Source organism: Cylas formicarius, unplaced genomic scaffold (genome assembly GCF_029955315.1).
Source record: "Cylas formicarius isolate icCylForm1 unplaced genomic scaffold, icCylForm1.1 PGA_scaffold_4__25_contigs__length_36172078, whole genome shotgun sequence".
NCBI lineage: Eukaryota > Metazoa > Arthropoda > Insecta > Coleoptera > Brentidae > Cylas > Cylas formicarius.
The window spans coordinates 11,175,775-11,195,846 of record NW_026844334.1 but is presented as its reverse complement, the minus strand read 5'-3'; the positions used below and the strand labels follow the sequence as shown (position 1 = coordinate 11,195,846).

The 20,072-nt window shown below is 35.4% G+C and overlaps 1 protein-coding gene and 1 long non-coding RNA gene across 2 annotated transcripts in view; both read left to right on the top strand.

The window, feature by feature from the left end:
• Positions 1-20,072, top strand: part of LOC132701098 (transducin-like enhancer protein 4) — a 272,931-nt gene that overhangs the window by 161,041 nt on the left and 91,818 nt on the right. The gene's annotated exons all lie outside the window — the stretch shown is intronic.
• Positions 9,000-11,387, top strand: LOC132701196 (uncharacterized). Its single transcript, XR_009618730.1, has 3 exons — positions 9,000-9,196; positions 9,254-9,429; positions 11,294-11,387. It is a non-coding gene; the product is annotated as an uncharacterized LOC132701196 (long non-coding RNA).

Sequence of the window (20,072 nt, the reverse complement as noted above, 5' to 3'; positions counted from 1 at the left end):
GTTTCGTAGCCTATATCCCTGCCGAAATGGCATTGCATTTGTACACGAAGCAGGGTCGGATTGTAAGCAAACAGCACCCCCGGTCACTTTTCTTCTCGGATTCTGCTTGACGAGTTACATCGATCTGTGGAATATTTAGCGAAAAAAAAAAATTATCTATTACTTTTACCAAAAATGAAGTACCTTTTTTCTTTAAAACAGTTCGTCCTTTTCGAGTTTGAAAGGTTTCGTAGCCTATAGCCCTGCCGAAATGTCATTGCATTTGTACACGAAGCAGGGTCGGATTGTCAGCAAACACCACAAGCGTCACTTTTCTTTTCGGTTTCTGCTTGACGAATTACATCGATCGGTCAAATATTTAATATAAAAAATATCTATTTTACCAAAAATACGTACTCTTCTAAGATAAATTAGCTCTTTTCGAGTTTAAGAGGACACGTATGTCAACTGTAGGATGTTTTATTATTATATTTTCCAGTGTCTATAAATTAATAAACAACAGAAGCTTCCGAATACAAAAATTTCAACATGAGTTTTTTTTTCTTGAAACTTAAAAGTTCTAACCCCTAAAACCATATTTTTAATACGCTGGCGGACGTATAACAATCCCCAAAAATTACCATATTTAAATTGTTACTATTGATATATTTCTATACCGAACTTAACTCAATACATGCAAAAAAAAAAACTAGCGAATGTTATTTATTATCTCCGATGGGTGGATGATTGAGAAACGTTTAAATAAATCTACCTTTCTGTCTCTCTTTTTCTATATAGGTCACTCATTCTCTCTATCTGTTACTTTCCACAATCCGAATTTACACTTGGCCCCCCAAAAATCTTGTAAAATTTTATCTGCTTAACTTCTTCGCCTTGTTCATATGGCTGAATTTTTTGGGAGATATATCGTGCGTTATTTCTATTAAAATTCTGTTTCCTTTTTACCTACTTCAAAAACGTAAGCGAGCATTTTTGGTTGTTTTATTAAACAAAAATTGATACTAACCAAGATCCGTATCTCCGACCTCAGCCTCCTTTGATCACTCCCCAATTTTTTTTTAATTAAGTATAGAAACCTCGTCGAACATATACATAATACTAGGTCAAAATGTTACGCGGTTACTCATTAAAGTCGCAATTCCGAAAGCTTCTTACCTATCTTTTTCCAGTCTTTTTTGTTTTATTTATCCGTATATGAAACACACATTGAACACAAAACTTAAACTCGTTGGCGATATTGCATTAAGCAACAAACGCGTATAACAGAAACGAACCCTTAACACCAACACTTCTTTAAACTTCGACTGACACGTGAAACAACCCGCATTCCTACGAAAGGCAGGTAAACCAAGCAGGTCAAATTTTAAGCTACCCTCCAGTGTCGTCGTAGGTTGGGGCATAGTAAATAGCGAATACAACAAAGCGGTAATTTATAATAATTTAATTTGCATTTTATTTAACTTAAGTTGTTTTGTAGAAAATGAGACATTTCTACAATTAATCAATATACTACGAGTACTTTTCCGCTTAATTACTATTTTTGAGAAACAAAAGGAAACGTTAGATTCCATTCAAACTTTTTCGGTTTTCATGATATCTCGCGTTTATTTAGAAGCTAATGGCCTGTGGCCTTAACCAGACGTTTCCAAAGCCTGGTTTGATATTATGTATATAAATCTTAACAAACACGAAAAATAGAGTTATATTGCCACCGAAAATCTGAATTTATGTTTAAAAATGTAACTTCCCGTATTTAAACTATTGCCTGCATTGGCGCCTATATTTTATAGTTTTTTTTTTGTATCCTATTTTTTTTGTTTTGCTTGCAAATGTGTGTCCATTTTTCGGGTACTGAATTTTTTTTTCTCAAATTATTACAAATTACTCAAAACGGAGTTAAAAAGAGACGAGGAGAAAAGGGTAGAACCCTTATTTCTCCGACACTGACCTCCGATGTTTATAAAAATTGACGCCTTGACACCCTCCCCGTGAATATTTTACAAAGGATTTTTAAAATTTAACTTCCAAATAACGCATATTCTCGCCTAGTGTCACAGTTTTGGGCCCCATTTTGCTATGGTTAGACAGGTTTATTCTTGTACATTGTCGGGACAAAAGAAGCATCTCCTTCATCCAAATTGACTTTTTCATACCTAATATAACAGCTGCCGGGCATCATCTCGCCTTAATTGTTTCTATTGAATTAATTTTAGTTACAAAAAAATTAGATGATCGTCAAAATTGGCATAAAAAGATAATCAAGATTTAATTAAAACAAGAATATGCACAAAAGAAAAGAGATAAACTCCGACACGGGAAACAAGGAAATATCGCTGAAACGGCAACTGATCTAGCGCGCGCCTTTTTTAAAAATAATAATTTTTCAAAAGAATTCTAGGCTAAGCTAAATACCTGGTGCAACAAAATATTGAAGGATCTTCATGATCCTACCTGTGAGCGAGTAGAAAATTATTTGCAAAGAGGATAAAGGTATATCCTAATATAATTCGCCATTGATATTCCCTTTTTTTTTTTTAAATAGCGCTTTATTTGATACGTACTTTTTCTTGTCAGAGCTTGTCTAAATAAAAGCGGGGTGGATGGAGGTTCTCCGTCAGGTTTTTTCCTGTCGAAGCAAGTATGTTAGGCGTTCGCTTTGAATCTGGGGATCGGGTGGGGGTTATACATATATAAGCTATAAGAAATTTTAATTTTTTATTCAGTTTCCACTCATACAATTTCGTGATAAGTGCAGAGTGAGAAAAATGTCCGAAGTCGAAAATTATCCAACGCAAGCATTGGATTCGTGGGGAAGATTTGTGGTCAATGCGGAAATAATCCGCGAACAAAAATACATTTACGAGGCAGCAATTACGCTGCCGGAATTTGGACTAGAAATTACCTCAGGTCTTAGCCCAGCAAGAATCTTCGCTCCGGCAGTGAAAGTGAGCTTTATCCCCTACGTTTTGGCGGAGAAAAGAAGCATTTCGTTCGACGAGATAGACTTCACAGAATTAATACAACAGCTTCCATTGTTATTGTTAGCAGGCCCGACTGGTAAAGTTATGTATTTAACCTGCTTCAAACTCAGCTGTCTACAATGTGATGGTGAGGTCTTGGTCAAGATTGAAAATAGCGAGGGTATACTCTATATTTCGAAAGACTGGGTACAGGAATTAATTACCATAAGCAAATTGGTATTTAAAAGAATACGAGTACTGTCTCGTTTGAACTTTTACGAGTACTACGATAGAATATTGTATTTGACTATACATGAAAATTTACTGGAAGACGCCAAAATCTTTCCGCATATTGAATATTTATGTTCTACAGAAGAGAGTGAGCAGAGCTACTGCATGGAGGACTACATGCGTTTTGGAAAAATGCAGATAAAACAAGATATCAACAAAAGGATAGCATGGGACATACCTGTGTTTTAATAGAAATTTACCTGTAAACTAATAATAATAAATGTATTTTTAAAATTCAGTGTGTGTGTATGTTTTATCCTTACCCCCATAAAAAAAAGTAAAAAAAAACAAGTAATTGCGTAAAATAACTTTATTAAAGAAAAAAAAAAATAACAACAAAATATATTCAAACAAAACATGGTACCACCGGAATGAAACCATCAGAAATTACCCCAACAACGGAGATTCTCGCATATAATTTACCAAAAAAAATTTGCAGTGCAAAAGTCAAAGTTCAAAGCTGGCGATGCAGTAAGCATAAGTCGCACAAAATCGGTTTTTGACAAAAGCTATGAAATTAATTGGACACCCCGAAAATTTCAAGATTGTTAAAGTAAGTGGTTCCTTCCCTCTTACGTATATTTTGGAAGATATGGAGGGGCGTTAAATCAAAGCTTCGTTTTATGAAGTCGAATTACAAAAACCGATTTTGTGCGACTTATGCTTACTGCATCGCCAGCTTTGAACTTTGACTTTTGCACTGCAAATTTTTTTTGGTAAATTATATGCGAGAATCTCCGTTGTTGGGGTAATTTCTGATGGTTTCATTCCGGTGGTACCATGTTTTGTTTGAATATATTTTGTTGTTATTTTTTTTTTTCTTTAATAAAGTTATTTTACGCAATTACTTGTTTTTTTTTTACTTTTTTTTATGGGGGTAAGGATAAAACATACACACACACTGAATTTTAAAAATACATTTATTATTATTAGTTTACAGGTAAATTTCTATTAAAACACAGGTATGTCCCATGCTATCCTTTTGTTGATATCTTGTTTTATCTGCATTTTTCCAAAACGCATGTAGTCCTCCATGCAGTAGCTCTGCTCACTCTCTTCTGTAGAACATAAATATTCAATATGCGGAAAGATTTTGGCGTCTTCCAGTAAATTTTCATGTATAGTCAAATACAATATTCTATCGTAGTACTCGTAAAAGTTCAAACGAGACAGTACTCGTATTCTTTTAAATACCAATTTGCTTATGGTAATTAATTCCTGTACCCAGTCTTTCGAAATATAGAGTATACCCTCGCTATTTTCAATCTTGACCAAGACCTCACCATCACATTGTAGACAGCTGAGTTTGAAGCAGGTTAAATACATAACTTTACCAGTCGGGCCTGCTAACAATAACAATGGAAGCTGTTGTATTAATTCTGTGAAGTCTATCTCGTCGAACGAAATGCTTCTTTTCTCCGCCAAAACGTAGGGGATAAAGCTCACTTTCACTGCCGGAGCGAAGATTCTTGCTGGGCTAAGACCTGAGGTAATTTCTAGTCCAAATTCCGGCAGCGTAATTGCTGCCTCGTAAATGTATTTTTGTTCGCGGATTATTTCCGCATTGACCACAAATCTTCCCCACGAATCCAATGCTTGCGTTGGATAATTTTCGACTTCGGACATTTTTCTCACTCTGCACTTATCACGAAATTGTATGAGTGGAAACTGAATAAAAAATTAAAATTTCTTATAGCTTATATATGTATAACCCCCACCCGATCCCCAGATTCAAAGCGAACGCCTAACATACTTGCTTCGACAGGAAAAAACCTGACGGAGAACCTCCATCCACCCCGCTTTTATTTAGACAAGCTCTGACAAGAAAAAGTACGTATCAAATAAAGCGCTATTTAAAAAAAAAAAAGGGAATATCAATGGCGAATTATATTAGGATATACCTTTATCCTCTTTGCAAATAATTTTCTACTCGCTCACAGGTAGGATCATGAAGATCCTTCAATATTTTGTTGCACCAGGTATTTAGCTTAGCCTAGAATTCTTTTGAAAAATTATTATTTTTAAAAAAGGCGCGCGCTAGATCAGTTGCCGTTTCAGCGATATTTCCTTGTTTCCCGTGTCGGAGTTTATCTCTTTTCTTTTGTGCATATTCTTGTTTTAATTAAATCTTGATTATCTTTTTATGCCAATTTTGACGATCATCTAATTTTTTTGTAACTAAAATTAATTCAATAGAAACAATTAAGGCGAGATGATGCCCGGCAGCTGTTATATTAGGTATGAAAAAGTCAATTTGGATGAAGGAGATGCTTCTTTTGTCCCGACAATGTACAAGAATAAACCTGTCTAACCATAGCAAAATGGGGCCCAAAACTGTGACACTAGGCGAGAATATGCGTTATTTGGAAGTTAAATTTTAAAAATCCTTTGTAAAATATTCACGGGGAGGGTGTCAAGGCGTCAATTTTTATAAACATCGGAGGTCAGTGTCGGAGAAATAAGGGTTCTACCCTTTTCTCCTCGTCTCTTTTTAACTCCGTTTTGAGTAATTTGTAATAATTTGAGAAAAAAAAATTCAGTACCCGAAAAATGGACACACATTTGCAAGCAAAACAAAAAAAATAGGATACAAAAAAAAAACTATAAAATATAGGCGCCAATGCAGGCAATAGTTTAAATACGGGAAGTTACATTTTTAAACATAAATTCAGATTTTCGGTGGCAATATAACTCTATTTTTCGTGTTTGTTAAGATTTATATACATAATATCAAACCAGGCTTTGGAAACGTCTGGTTAAGGCCACAGGCCATTAGCTTCTAAATAAACGCGAGATATCATGAAAACCGAAAAAGTTTGAATGGAATCTAACGTTTCCTTTTGTTTCTCAAAAATAGTAATTAAGCGGAAAAGTACTCGTAGTATATTGATTAATTGTAGAAATGTCTCATTTTCTACAAAACAACTTAAGTTAAATAAAATGCAAATTAAATTATTATAAATTACCGCTTTGTTGTATTCGCTATTTACTATGCCCCAACCTACGACGACACTGGAGGGTAGCTTAAAATTTGACCTGCTTGGTTTACCTGCCTTTCGTAGGAATGCGGGTTGTTTCACGTGTCAGTCGAAGTTTAAAGAAGTGTTGGTGTTAAGGGTTCGTTTCTGTTATACGCGTTTGTTGCTTAATGCAATATCGCCAACGAGTTTAAGTTTTGTGTTCAATGTGTGTTTCATATACGGATAAATAAAACAAAAAAGACTGGAAAAAGATAGGTAAGAAGCTTTCGGAATTGCGACTTTAATGAGTAACCGCGTAACATTTTGACCTAGTATTATGTATATGTTCGACGAGGTTTCTATACTTAATTAAAAAAAAATTGGGGAGTGATCAAAGGAGGCTGAGGTCGGAGATACGGATCTTGGTTAGTATCAATTTTTGTTTAATAAAACAACCAAAAATGCTCGCTTACGTTTTTGAAGTAGGTAAAAAGGAAACAGAATTTTAATAGAAATAACGCACGATATATCTCCCAAAAAATTCAGCCATATGAACAAGGCGAAGAAGTTAAGCAGATAAAATTTTACAAGATTTTTGGGGGGCCAAGTGTAAATTCGGATTGTGGAAAGTAACAGATAGAGAGAATGAGTGACCTATATAGAAAAAGAGAGACAGAAAGGTAGATTTATTTAAACGTTTCTCAATCAATCCACCCATCGGAGATAATAAATAACATTCGCTAGTTTTTTTTTTTGCATGTATTGAGTTAAGTTCGGTATAGAAATATATCAATAGTAACAATTTAAATATGGTAATTTTTGGGGATTGTTATACGTCCGCCAGCGTATTAAAAATATGGTTTTAGGGGTTAGAACTTTTAAGTTTCAAGAAAAAAAAACTCATGTTGAAATTTTTGTATTCGGAAGCTTCTGTTGTTTATTAATTTATAGACACTGGAAAATATAATAATAAAACATCCTACAGTTGACATACGTGTCCTCTTAAACTCGAAAAGAGCTAATTTATCTTAGAAGAGTACGTATTTTTGGTAAAATAGATATTTTTTATATTAAATATTTGACCGATCGATGTAATTCGTCAAGCAGAAACCGAAAAGAAAAGTGACGCTTGTGGTGTTTGCTGACAATCCGACCCTGCTTCGTGTACAAATGCAATGACATTTCGGCAGGGCTATAGGCTACGAAACCTTTCAAACTCGAAAAGGACGAACTGTTTTAAAGAAAAAAGGTACTTCATTTTTGGTAAAAGTAATAGATAATTTTTTTTTTCGCTAAATATTCCACAGATCGATGTAACTCGTCAAGCAGAATCCGAGAAGAAAAGTGACCGGGGGTGCTGTTTGCTTACAATCCGACCCTGCTTCGTGTACAAATGCAATGCCATTTCGGCAGGGATATAGGCTACGAAACCATTCGAACTCGAAAAGGCGCTACTAATTTTGAATAGGTACTTAATATTGGGTAAAAGTAATAGGTAAGATTTTTTTTTAATTAAAATATTTGACAGATCATGGTAACTCGTCAAGCGGAATCCGAGAAGAAAAATGACGGATGTGCTGTTTGCTGATAGTCCAGAACGGCTTCGTGTACAAATGCATGGCGGGGAGACCAGAAAGTTTTCGAAAATGCGTGAGTGGAAGTCTGCGTTGGACGAATTTTGAAAATATCTGAAGGTTTAACGAATTTTGGAGAATTCGACAGAGCTACAGACTACGAAACCTTTCGAAACGAACACACGTGTCCTGTTGAACTTGAAAAAGACGAAATTATTTTTAAAAAGGTATATTGTTGCTAAATAATAGATTTTTTTTAATTAAAATATTTGACAGATCATGGTAACTCGTGAAGCAACATCTCAGAATTGAATCGGGGAACGAGGAATCAAAAAAAGATTAACAATTTGGATCATTTTGGAAGATACATACGCCGCGCTTTTCAAAGCGGACAGACGTGCCCTTGTCCAACTGAAACGAACACACGTGTCCTGTTAAACTTGAAAAAAGACGAAATTATTTTTAAAAAGGTATATTGTTGCTAAATAATAGATTTTTTTTTAATTAAAATATTTGACAGATCATGGTAACTCGTGAAGCAACATCTCAGAATTGAATCGGCGAGTTGTGTATTTGCTGGCAATCCGAGCCTGCTTGGATCATTTTGGAAGATACATACGCCTGCGCTTTTCAAAGCGGACAGACGTGCCCGTGTCCAACTTGACAAAGGCGGAATTATTTTAGGGAAGGTATATTATTTGTAAAAAAAAATATACAATTTTTAAGTAACATATTTGACAGACCATGGCAACTAGTAAAGCAGAATCCGAGAATTCAATCGGCGGCTGTATGTTGACTGACAAGAATATAATTGCTGTTAATCCGACCCTGCTTCTTGTACAAATGCATAGTGGGGAGACATGAACATTTTTCGAAATTACGGCCCTATCCTCTTGGGATTCTACGTTGGACAAATTCTGAAAACGACCCAGAAATATAATTGGTGAGAAAATAGTTTTTTTTTGTTGTGTTAACAGATAACAATTTTTTTATTTTGGAAATAAGGGGTTTCAGTGTGTACTGGTATTAGTGAATCAATTTAAAGACCTCAGCATCTCTAAACCCGCATCTTGAGACGCGTTAACGATCCGGGTCGAGTTACGTCGCGTAATTGTGTCACTTTTTTAATTAAAAAAAATGAAAGAGATGTACCTACCATACTTTAGAAACCCCTACTCCCCTTTGGAGGTGATGAAATAAGTTTTGGCATAAAATATAAGTTCCTCGTATTACTTTGATATAAGTATAAGTCTTGCCTGTTTTTTTTTTAAAGGAGGTTCAAACCCGTGCGAGGTGAGGTTTGATATATGAAACAGACCAGTCATGGGGACACGAGATATGGAAAGTTTCAGCGTAGTCGTCGCCACATTGCTGCCAACACTGCATATATAAGGAATCACGAACCATTCAGGTAAAATTTTGAAAACACATATTTATGGCAATATAGAACCTCTCTTTTTTTTAACAGGAATATTGAGACTTAGACCAGTATCTTTTTAAGTAGGCATGTGGGGTAAAGAAGACGCAGAAGCTTCAGTCGGGTACCATCGGTAACGTAGGCGATTGATATATTTCCACCACTACATATGTTGGATTGGAATTTCCCATTTGATGCTTTGACTGACTAAATGAGGAAACTTGGAGGTAAGCTCTTACGGAATTCTATCGAAATATGTTTAGTAACATATTGGTGCGTTACTCTGTCTTCCAGTCAGTTTCACATAAACTTTGCACGTATTATAAAAATGCCACCTACTTTTTTTTGTGTTAATATTATTGAAAGTAGTAGCTGGTAGCTGTACTCGTAAGCCCAGAGAGTCTCTGTTTTGAACATAATACACAAAATGGGGCGTTCAAAAACAATAGACTGCATGCCTTTTAGAGTCGGCGTAAACTATGGTCATATACCCCTGATCAAATTCAAAACTACAAAATCGTTGTGTCTCTGCATTAAAAATAATAGTAAAATTTATTGTAGGCACCTAGTAGAGTATCGAAAATTTCCATTTTTAGTGCCAAATTGGTTACTCCAGTAAATTCCAACTGTTCTAATTTTTTTTTAATAATTTATGATGTTAGTGAGTTTCATTGCGATTATTTGTTACTTAAATTTTCTGCGTATTAAACCTTAATTAACAATACGCTATTCGTTAACGCATGTAGAATTAATGACGCTGACTGACCTGATTTTGTCCAGGGGGGCGTAGTACGGTAGTTTGTACTGTGATGTTTGGTAGTTTGGCAGTGAGCTCTCATTTATGAAACTGGGGAATGTTTCGTTATCTTCAAATCCTAAACACGTATCAATAGAATTATATTTTTAAAATATTGATTAGGACATGTACTAAGTAACTAAATGCTCTAGCGAAAATATTCACACATATTGCGGAAAACGTACAAATTTAAATTAGAGAAAATTAACTATTTTTAGAGGTTGGTTTTTCAAAAAGGTGGGGATTTAGTTAAAGAACAGATAGAGACTAAAGGGAAGCTCTATGAGAAAAGTTAGAATTAAAAAGTCGATGTTTTCGTGTCATAGCGAAAGATGGATTATTATTAAAAATAATACTTGCATTAATTGTTGTCACCATTTGTGAAAAATATGGAAAATATCCTCTAGGTTCGCATACCTTTTTTTTAATTTTTTTAAGGTGGCTAACAAAATACACAGACAGAAAAGTTTAGATCCTGTTCGTTAATGTAGCGCATAGAAAAAAATTAGAAAAGAGAACGTTTCGTGTATGGCATACGTAGTTAGTACGGAATATTAATCTGAAGGCTGCAAGACAGTGAAAGAGTGATGCGCTTAAGTGTGGTTCAGAGAGGTTATTTGGGCTGTAGAAGTTTTTCTTTGAACAGGGTTCAAATAGCGTCTCCTAGAGCGTTAGCGGAGAAGAGTATTACAGTATTTAATATAAGCGTTCAGATTTCATTATTGTTGAGATTGCATAGAAACACACTTTCATGTAGTAGTCGCAGCAGCTTTAAAGTATATGACTTTTTAGTTAAGATGCCTTTCGAGTTTGCTTTATGGCTTGATAGGAAATTAAAGGGTAGATACAGATAAGTTACGAAAAAAAAAGTATGTACACTATCCTCAAAGATCAGCAATAAATAAAAGAAATTGATGAAATAGTAAAGTTGACTGCAATATCTTAAAATCATCAAAAAGATAGATAAATTAATTTTGAAAATATTAAATAATAAAAATAGCAAAGAAAATCAAAATCATCAATAAGGTAGATAAATTAATTTTGTAAATATTAGATAATAAAAATAAAATTATAATAGCAAAGAAAGCCTACCACGGCCACATACACATAATATTTTCGACATATGAACTTTTCCCAGATAAATAGTCAAATATTTCACGATACCTTAAAACAGAAGCATGCGGAAATATGTATGAAGTTAACGCACGGTAGATGGCTTAGTAAATTAAAAAGGTATATGGTTTCTAATATCCTACTTTATTAATGAAAATTTTAACCAGCTTTTTGTTTTGCAGATATTATTGGTGGTGCCTGCCAGCTTCCAGTTCCGAGAAAAGAAATCCGACACTTTTCGTCTTTATTTCCCCTGTCCTTTGTGCGCAATAAAAGTACAGTTTGTACCCGCCTGGGTACACATTCGCAGAATTATATGTTTTTAAAATAAATGTTTTGGTCAATATTCACTAGGTGGGTTACCTTATTAAAGAAAATCTTATTCCAAGAGGGGACACTAGTTTACATTCGAACCGCTAGAGGGTGCAGATGGTCACGAGAACAATATGATCAAGTCTCATTGACGCCATTGCTTTTCATACGGGTGGGAAAATATCTGGGCTCTGATTGGCTTCGCCGCAATCGCAAACTAGAGGTGGGGAGATTGATTAAACCCCATTGGTGCTTGCTTATCCAATGGGAGCCAGTTTCAAGGGATTATGGGTAAAGGGGGAGGAGCTAGAGAGTCGTGGGGAAGGAGGACACGCCCACAAAAGGGAGAGGAGTGGGATTGTCCCCAAACATACATATATCTACTCTTCTCCATTCAAAATAGTTATTTTTTAAAGATTACCCAACCCAGAGAAATAATTAAGGCATCGCGATGGGTGTGGGTTCATCTCAAATTGCTGAAGGCTACATTGAAAATTCTGTTCAGCATAAGTTAGTCTGTTAAGAAATAAAACGACTGTTTCTCCTGAAACATGTTTGTTTTGGTTTTAAAATCTCGAATTGGAAAAGAACATTTCAGTTCAACGAAATAATTGTTTACAATTTAGATGTTTCCATCCCCCGTCGCGTAGGTGCGCGCACACCCCCCTAATTAACAACCCTTTTACTGGCCAGCAGGTCGGAACGGAGATGGATTTTTCTGTTGCTCTTATTATCGAAAACCTTATTTATTAGGCGAGACGGCGTTCGTTAAAAATTCTGATTGCTTTCGAACTTGATGCATCTCGTAAAACGGAAAATTTTGCTTAATATACAAGTTCAAGAGAGGGATGGGGCGGGCCGCTGAGTGGCAATACCGTACGTAATGAAATTAACGTGGCGTCGAATTACCAACGTAGATTAGTCCATATACGATATCAGAACCGGATTAGGCAATAATCTATCAAGTGGTTCCAGAGAGCGGGGATTTCCATTGCATTCACGAAATCGTGGTTTCTATTTATCGATTTCTGTATTAGGTTTTATTTATTTGACAGATAATAAATACAACAGTATAAGACAACATATCGTTTGAGTTCTTTTGACAATTTTATTTATATAGGCAGCTTTTCGGATACTTAATGAAATTATTCAATTATTACTAATATAAAATAGTTTCATTTACTAGTGCACGCTAAAATTCCATTTTGTTTGCTTGTTTTCCGAAATGCTTCGGTCCAGGTCCAGTTTTTGGAATAATCGAATCCATTTTTACGGTATATAAGTTTTTTTTTACCTTTGGGGAACCCCAAATCCGACCCTGTGCCGTTGAATGAATTCCGATCACGGCAGTCTACGATATTCAGTTGGGAAACATGACGCAATTAAGTAAACATCTGGGCCGAGGCAGACTGCGTTATCTGCGTTTTAACGACTTTTTTTAATAAATACGTTAACCGGTCGCCTATCCATCGACGTTTATGAACAGTTTTCGAGATTTATGAACGGCAATGAGAAATTGTAGGTTACGTTTATTATTAAATCGTTGCCTATTAGTGTATCGTAATACGGTCATTAGTCGTTTCGCGTTCTTGTTGCGTGAGATGCTGCGGGCTATTCGAATTAGGGATCCAATTGGGTGTAATTTTGTCGGTAAATTGGACGTAAATTGTCGGCCTGGAGTTTCGAACGATTCTTTTGCCATAATTGGCGACATTTTGTAATTTTATTGTCTAGTACGAGTGTCGCTATTTTTACGAGTTTCGGGTGCGGTCTCACGGAAACCAGTTACAAGGTGTTTCTTAACTTCTTTCGCAAAATTATAGTGGTCAATTTTAACTTATTTTTTAACCGAACACGTTGGATACGTGTTAGTGTTTTCTGGTTGGTTATGGCATTTTCTTTATATTTAAATAATTTTTTGTGCAGTGATATAAACAAAATTTGATTTTTAGTTAGAAAATAGAAATTAATTGAATTATATTTTTCAAAAATACTTCCACAGGCTGTGTAACTTGTAGGCACACTTTTTCTGTATTTCTCTTGCTTTGAGTCTGTCGTTGATGTTTCACCAGCCCTGTGAAGAAGCCATTCCTTATTCTTTTCCATCATTTTAATGCATTCTTTAAGCAGATCTTGAAAAGTAGTTGAGCTAGCGAATACCCTTTTTTCATTACTTTAGTGACTGGAGATTCTTCGGATTAATGATTCCCTGGTTTAACGTTCAAATGTACACCGTGTGCCAAATAAAACGACCCACTATACGAACTGGAAACCCATAGGAGATACGAAAAAAAAAATCGTGCAAACGCTTCTTGGACTTTCATGAAGATTTAAACTATTATAATTTTGTTGATACAGGGTGTCCTAAAAGTGTACCCTCCGACATCAAGTTTGTTATTTTAAATGGAACACCCTGTACATATCGGCATTTTTGGAATCCTTGGTTAAAATAAAGGTCAATTTCTTAAGAAATTCCTATTCGAATTTTGCATAGTTTAGGCAGAAAATGGTTTTATGTGTTTTTTTTTCCATATTTTGATTGGCCCATATAAAATTGTGTTGTAACGCTACAGATCCAGGTATTGCAACGAAAATTTAATCATAGACTAAGGAGATGATGCACTACTCAATCAGTTTGACAGATGCGCCTCAGCTTATACAAGGTGTCCCAAATAGGTGGTGCCGTTTTGGCGAATTTAATTAACAAAATTTTCAAAATCTTGAAACACGCTATATTTTTATTCAGATATGAATTCTAGGATAAAAAATAAGGTAAGTTTGTAATTTATCTCATATTTAAATTTTTCTTCAGATGTACCAAAAAAAACCAATCGATCTGTTCATGTGTTGCACCGATATTCTAAATCGGACCGACCAAGTTATATTATGTACATATTCAATACTTCTGAAAGGCGATATCTATCCGGGATCAACCCCTGCCGTAGGTAACATCTGATTAAGGTTTGATCCGGAAAACGAATTTTATTCCGTCCGAACCATAAAACGGCGACGTCTTCAAAATACTGTAACGAAATTTATGTCTCGTGTAAAGGCAACCGAGCACATATTGTACGGGATAATCCAACAAAACAGAAGTGTGCAAACCTGATATAGAAGGTTCCCCTCTGAATATCAATTCCGAACGAAACCCCTCGGAGACCGAAGTCTGCGCTTCATTTTGCTTGAAATGGCATCCGCGTAGCAAATAAAGACGTGCCGCGCGGCACGTAACCAGTGGCGTAACCGGCGATAGAAAATTAAACCGGAATAAAGTCGATGCCAAATTGTATATTTTTTTAAGTCGGCGTTTTTTATTTTTATTTAGTAATTTTTTGAGTTAGAAAGTTCGCGAAAAATCAACCAAACGGGAAATTCAGTTCGTCGTAACATAAACTAACAAAAAGTAAAAGCATTCGACATCAAACAGCCCTGTATACAAAGAATTTAAAAATCCTTCCGGTTGCACTTTTCTGCTTTTCAGTTTCTCCAGATTGCTCCTTGATTTCAAGGTCTTCCTAGGTGTATAAATCTATTTACTTTCATGTTGCCGTTGTTACGAGGATAATATTTCGGGCCTACAAAAATAACGCAAGTTTTTGGAACTGCCGAGCATTTTTCAACATTTCCACTAAACGTAATAAGCGATTCTACTTCTCTGTATAAGTATTCGTTTTTAGTGATCAATCTGAATCTATACTAAACATTTTCGTGTTCATAATCGTAATAATAGTAGTGTATGTATCTCTAAAATAAAAATTTGCTATTATCCATTTCTGTGCGACCATAAAAAAAGAGGCCTTTCCCAAAAAATGTGTCTTACAACGATGATATTACCATTAACAAATAAAATGTCGGACCCAGTGCCGTAGTTCTGAAGTTCACAAATTTTGCATACATATAAACGAAACGTGAGTGTTTTTTTTAATGGAACCCCCTATATATCTTCTTATAATGTTATTAATTTGTTCAAAAATATATAACACGTAAGAATTATTTCAAATATAAAGCATATATCTTTTTTTTGAATAGGCTATCAAAAAAGTTGCCCGTTTAAACCTTAATTTTCAAAGATTCCTAACATTCTGTAATTTTTCCTTGTACTATGGCAAAACACTATTATTGCAATTATAAAAATTGGGAATTTTGACGGGTAACTAACTTTTTCTACGGACATACAAAAAAAATGTCTTTGAGACAGCTCTTATAATTTTGAATACTTCATAACTGGCCCAATAAAATTATTAAAATATTCAGAGTGTTAAGTTTAAAAAAACACAAGCTTTCTTCCTTTATCAACGGGCATGAGTTTTAGACGAAAACTGACTACGCCACTGGATCGGTCACGAGAGCCGCATCACACCATCAGAAACGGGATACACCGTATACGTCGGTGTACCTAAATGCATTTAAAAAATGTGAATTTGAACGTCGCATTACCTGGATCTAACGTAAGCTTGCAGTTCAAGAGGCTGTATTTAAATGGTTGCCGAATTCTCCGGTACAGCTTCGGCACGCTTATCGAGATTGTAAATTGTAAAGCTAATGACGTAATCGAAAATTTCGAACGCTAATCGATGCGGACGACCGGGGCGAAATAACGAAAACACTCGAAAACAAATGTTCCAAGTTAATAAAAGCTGGCGAGCGATTCCGCAAATATTTTACAATGGTCTCGAATTTTCCCCGGCAATCTCCGCGCTCTCCCGGACGGGCGAAACAATTTAGAGCGTGCGGCCTGAATACGAAATCACGGCTTTGCTCGGATGAGCCGCATAGGAGTATTTGAACAAGTCTGGAAAACGTTCACATCCACTTACTTTACCGCGGAACTCGCCGGACGCGCTCCACTTTCTCGTCAATCCCGGAACGCGTTTTTCCGTCTCTTTTCCGTCCGCCTTTTTTTTCCTCTCTATCGGTCCCTCTTTGTCTGTTTCTCGCCAGTGGCGTGAAAACCAAAGCCGAAAAAATGTAAACGTAATACTCTTTCTCATTTTAGATGTCGTTCTCGTGAAACATATTGTTTTACATTTGTTTTTCTATTCTCTTCTATAAAATACCTAATCTAGCGTGCCGAACCTGTCGTTTCATCACGTCAGTTTCCTTCCCCACGGAGCCACTTCGGACATTTCCGGGATTTTACCGCACAAGTTTAAGAGCAATCGGATATTTTCTGAGATATTACATTATTATCCCCTTCAAATGCAATCGTTTGCGCAGGCCACATTCAACATCCACCAAAAAAATGTGACTGGGGACAGGCTATTATAGGACCAGCAGGTTACCAGATGTATCCATGCACTGTTTGGTACGTCTGGTACGATGTACCACAAAACAAAGCCCTAATGGGTCAGTGCGCTGAAATTACGAACATAATAAACAGGCTGTTATGACGATTCTACTCTATTCTGTAAAATACCTGACTATACACCGATCTACCATGCGGGAAGCTTCACTTTATCACGTGAGTTTCTTATTCCACGGATCCGAGTCCCTTCGGACCTTTTCGGGATATTAAAGCACGGGTTTGGGTGTAATCGGAAGTTTTTGTCAATTCTGACAGTCATGTCAGTGAATATTGTTTTGGTAAAAATTTACCCAAAAACTAGGGGTCGTAGAAAAATTATAATATGTGCAACACGTTTGGTATACTTTTTATAAATAAAACTAAAATAAACTCGTGACTCAAATGCCGTTTACCGCAGTGGTTGCATAATTTACTATAAAATATTATGATCTAATTATCCATCACTAAGAGAAGCTTAGTTTTCCGGGGTTTAAAGGTGGACGAATACTTTACAGTTTTTTCTATTAGTACAAAACTTTTGAACGATAAATATTACAAACAAACAAACAGACACAAGTTCATTATTTCATTTTTTTAAAGATATGTAACAGATCGTTTTTTCCTCATCTGAAACGTAATAATCTCACTAATAATAAACAATTTTTTTAATTCGCAATGGAAATTGTCGTCTAATACTCTATTCCGGATTTTTGCGTGCCGTAAGAACAAAAATAAAATTGATGGTTTCCGCGGTCATGTGACATGTCACTTAATGACTGTATTCGTTTTGGGATCACCGAAATTCTATATATAAATTAATTGGTATGTATTATTAGGAGGAATATTGTAATTATGGCTATTTTCGCTAAGTCGATGCGGAACCTATTCGGAATATAAACCATAATAGCGATAAATTTTACCAATACGCATGCCTGTCATCCAACTAATTCCGGATATTTGCATTCGGTGAAAGGACCGCGGAATTTAACGAATTTGTCAAATAGAGAAATAATTAATGTAGGCATATAGTTTAATTATGGATTAGTTAATTTATTTTGCTTAAGACTTAAAAAATGAAATGGACAAGAAAGTAAGTTTCGCTTTTTCAACAAAAGGATTAAATGGAATCTGGGTGTATTATCGAATTATTATAAAAATTACAAGAATTAGATTGCAACTTTAAGATGTTGGGTACGTTATTGTCTGAGCTTAAATGAATCATCTAAAAACTATCAACAGTATATATTTTGTAATTTCCGAAACACCCTTATTTTGCAATATACGTTTTACTATTGTTTTTATGGGTTCTTTCTTTTTAAACTTCAGGCATCAGTTCAAAATCTGTTAAACACGATGATCTCGAAATTTAGTACGCTCTGAGAAAAGGTGTAAAATTAGAGATTTTAAGATTTCTATTCCCTAAAAATTTGTCTGAAAACCGAAAATACTGAACACGGAGAATGGATTCTATTTTGTCAAATTTATCAATAGCATTTCCCCGTGGGCAACGTTATTCGACCCCCATGTGATTTTGTTAGTCAACTGACCACGGTTTTAACCTATTCTTTTAAATAGAATTTCAACGGAGAACAGTGCCATTATTACATTTCATTCTCGTACCTGTTCTTTGTATTTACTATCACTTCTAGTAAAATGCATTCAAGAAAGGTAAGCTTTGCGTTGATTTTGTGTTTAATATGTTGTCGAAGAGGTTTTGTTAGCTTAAATAGTTGAATAAATTGCCTGTCACGAACCTTGAAAGGGATGCGTTTGGATAAGCACACATCTCTTTTAATTTTAATGTCCTCCGGAGTTTCCTTAAAATCTTCGCCGAAGATCCCTTTTCACTATGTAAGTTATGATTATTGCGATTTTTTGGCTAAATATTAATTTAGCCGTATAAATACCGCAAATAAGCATAAAAAACAGAAAAAAACAAATTTGTAGGTTGTAATCTTGCCCTTTTTTCCCATTTCTGTCAATCACGGGTAAACATTTCCCTATTTTTTGATTCAAGTTTTTCAAGAATGGAATTTGAACACTATAAAGAAACACCCCTCACTTTGAGCTATTTGTCCACAACAATTCTATTCCCATAAATTCATGAATAGTGACCCAAAATGGTAATTTTCTACATCACGAACAGGCAATATAGGTAATAGTATTATTTCTTTTAAATGTAGGGACACTGCATAGTCCGTTTTCAACGATTGCGCCCGTTACGCCCTTGCCTATCTCCCTCTCTTTTGCCCTTTCCGCCGCGCCGCCGGTTCCGTCCTTATCGTACGGTTTGCACGGATAAACTGCGCCCCGGCATGAAATATTTATATTTGTATTCGAAAACCTGCACCACCGACCCGACGATATATGCACACACGGCACACGGGAACGAATCCCTGCCGTCGGTTTATTCCTTTATTTGTCTTTCAGGATTTTTCCTTTCGCGCGGAAAGGGATTTCCGTGCGAGACAAATCCGTAATGGATTCCGCAACCCCCTTGTTTCGTATCGATTTCGGTGTTTTTCCGGCAAACCGCTTCTATCAAACGTCCGGATTACGGCGGCGGCGTCGGCAGCGTCGGCCTTAACCCTATCCAGCCGCTGCCTACGCTTCATCAAAAGTTGCATTTTTCCGGATAAGAGCAGGAAACTTTTCGACAAATGGATTTTATATTTTTATTTCAGATTTTTTTCCGTACTTTTTTTTCTACCCCCTGCTCTAAAATGCCTGCTTATGCACCCCATGGACCCATGGATTTGTCGAATGTTTCCTACCGATTTTTGGCAACTAATTTGAAAATTTCGGTCAAACCTTATAGGGTTAAAGCTAAGCTAAGCTAAGTTTAAATTTAAATTTAGTAGTGTCTTGCAATACATATTCATTTTTGTTAAACCATTTCTATTATTATCCTTTTATTCCTACCTTTTCCCTTTTCCTTTTCACTTGGATATTTATTGTTGTTTGCTTACTATTTAAAGCTTATTGTTTGCTATCTGGAACAATGATTTTTCTTTTTAAATGAGGATTTAACAGTATCGGGGTTTTGTCTAGATGGCTGCGATTTATTTCAAGCCTTACTTACACTTATCTTTTGAAATTTTTCATGCTGTTGGCAATAAACGTTTTTTATTTATTATTATTTATTAAGCCATAATTATTAACGTAATTTCAGTTACAATTTATTTAATGGAAGCAAAACAAACTCATCATATGAATTAGAATCTGTGAAATGTTTGAAACAAACTGGGATGAAATTAAAAGGAAGTTAAAAAAATAATTTACCAAAACCCGGCAATAGATTACTTTAAAAATATTTTATTAATATTTATAACATTATAGGTAGGTCGAGAATCCTAAACGAATCC